This window comes from Anopheles marshallii, chromosome 3 (genome assembly GCF_943734725.1).
Source record: "Anopheles marshallii chromosome 3, idAnoMarsDA_429_01, whole genome shotgun sequence".
NCBI lineage: Eukaryota > Metazoa > Arthropoda > Insecta > Diptera > Culicidae > Anopheles > Anopheles marshallii.
In genome coordinates, this window is record NC_071327.1 from 31,320,498 (window position 1) to 31,323,107 (window position 2,610).

A 2,610-nucleotide genomic window follows, 5' to 3' on the forward strand; every position below is an offset into this window, starting at 1 on the left:
GGAAGGAAGCTACATTTTCAAACCCGATCGAGAGGGTGTTTACGGATTCTTGGTGTCTCGTTTTTCGGATCTGCAGCACATCATTTGCTCTTCAAAGAATTGCGTTGCCCTCTGGGCAGGGAGGGTGGCAGGAAAGTAAAGAAGGGGTTTTCACTCTCACAAAACCACAAAACAAACGGTCTCTTCAGTCGTAGTCGTCCGTGAAAGTATGTGCAATTGCACGTGCATCATTTGCGAAGGAGCGATGCGTCCGTATCTCCTTTTTGTGCCGCACATTCGCACGTAATTACCATTTGAATGAAGACCGAATAACAGCCCGCAACGAAGGTGATCGGTTACGGTAATGATAGGGTTTGTCGGATGGAGCGGTTTTTCGCTTTTCGTGGAATGTAAATGCATTTTTTTAAAGAAAACGAACGAAATTTTGGTGGTTGGTATAAAACACAGGAAGCGCGACATATCTCGACAAAAGGCCAAATCTTTTTTTTAGGGCGTGCTTGTCTGTTACGGCCCCATACGTACCGACTATAGTTGACCGTCTGGATTTTTGTACAGAAATTTGTACATAAAAGGAAATAAGATATCCAACCGGGAAAGATCGGACAGATTTGTTAAAACTTTATCTCACATTTCTTACCGGTTACCGCACATCAGCTTCTTGTGATAAAGCACTTGGCACTTTTATCGCTGTCCATCCCCAGGAAGTAGACAATACGCATCACGTTGTCGCAGTAATGATGATTAAAAAAAAAAGGGGAAAAAGCTAACGACCGGCGACACTTCCCATTCCATTACGCACGGTGGTGGACATCATCCAATGCCCCGGAGAGTGAAAACGTGAGTTTTCCGCCAACCCTACCCCACCCGCCGTCCCTTCTATCGCTCTGGAAAGTGAAAACTTTTGCACCTCATCCTCCATCACCATGCCTGTGTGCTCTTCATCTTCACGCTTGTGACACCAACGGTGCCATGAGCGGGCTTTACTCAAAACGTTGCACAAGAAAGAATGTCGCCTGATATTGGCAAATGGCGCGGAAAAGGGAGGGGATGGCAGTAGGAAATTGTGCGGAGTGCAAACACACACACACACACAATTCATAGCGACTAGCTACTACATAGATTTTGTTGTAGAAGAAGAAATGAAACACAAATAAAGCTCACCGTCTGTAGCAGCGATGTCTAGGGGGCCAATCTCCTTACCGAAGGGGTTGTGATAGCATTAAAATTCGACCGTCCCCCCCCCCCCAGTTCATATCGGACGACATCTAAAATCCTGTTTTTGGCATAAGTATCACGTCGACGGTCAAAACTAAAAGCGGGGGGAGAAAAAAAAATAAACAAGCTATTTGCCAACAGCAAGATATTGCGGACATTTTCGGTGGACAAATGGCTGGATCTGGTTATGGGATTTGTTTTTTTCGGTAAGCGTTAAAACCATTTCCATTCCACTCATTTGCGTGTGTGTGCTGTATACAGTTTGTATCCGTTTTGTTGGTCGAATTGATGATAAGAAAGTTGTCCACCATATTTCTGAAGCCTGATTCGTAAATAAATTTTAAAACCATATCGGAACACTTATTTCCCAATCTTTCTAAATTGTTGTTTCCGAAACAAGGCTGTAGCGTCGACCTGCTTGCGTAAACTATCCTTTCAAAAACAAAACCCTTCTTTGAACACGATATTCAGATTATTTCCACCTAAGGTTGCGGTGAAAGATGAGCTTCAAACGCCATAAAAAACACGTTGACCTTGGTAGATGGATTAGCACAACCCAAAGCAAATCCCTCAGCATGGGAAGTTTGGAGCGAAAAGAAAACAGCGCAAAACCGAGGTGATATTCCACTCGAGGAAGTGGAAGAAATTCTGACGAGTGTGCCGAAATCGATGTTGATTCGGAGGGGTCTTTAATGCGGATCAGATTATTATCGTGAGTGGCGTCAACTTCCACTTCCAGGAAGGTTTATGAACCGAACACGAACGGAGTGAAAGTTGATTTTAAATCGCAATGGAACGCTTTGAGATGCCGATACAATGCAAAACATACTTATGATTGGCCGTGTTGAGTTTAAATTAAATTACCAAATAAAAAAATCCCTTTAAGATATAAGTCTTTCCAATCTCTTATTCTGAGAGAGAGAGAGGGAGAGAAAGAGAGAGAGAGAACATAATAAAAATCAATTTGATTCGGCGTGCGCGCCATTCCCCGACCGTGACAGGACTCGAACCTGCAATCTTCGGATCCGAAGTCCGACGCCTTCTCCATTAGGCCACACGGTCATCGTTGCAAGCTGCCGGCTCGGAAGCAAACTCGTTTGCTTTGCATCGTGCCTAGTGCGATAAGATTATGTGATACCCCTTTTGCCATCGGCTGTCCGTTATGGAGTTTCGGTTCTCGTTTCTTTTTTTCGCTACTTTATTTGTCCAAATTTAACCTCCAAATTCTCCGTGTTCCGCCTTCCACTGTGCTTCATCCTGGTAAACGGTGCGCGCGCTTTGCCTCATTTAATGGAACACTCCGATCCGGTGCAAGGCGAGAACGTGATGTTGACAGTAGCAAGTAGCGAACGGATTAGAGCGCTCAAGTCAAAACTTGTTACAAAGCAGACTCTC

The 2,610-nt window shown here is 44.4% G+C and overlaps 1 non-coding gene across 1 annotated transcript; it reads right to left on the minus strand.

The window, feature by feature from the left end:
* Positions 1-2,204: 2,204 nt before the first annotated feature.
* On the minus strand, positions 2,205-2,277 carry Trnar-ucg (transfer RNA arginine (anticodon UCG)). The gene has a single exon. It is a non-coding gene; the product is annotated as a tRNA-Arg (tRNA).
* Between the last annotated feature and the right edge of the window lie 333 nt (positions 2,278-2,610).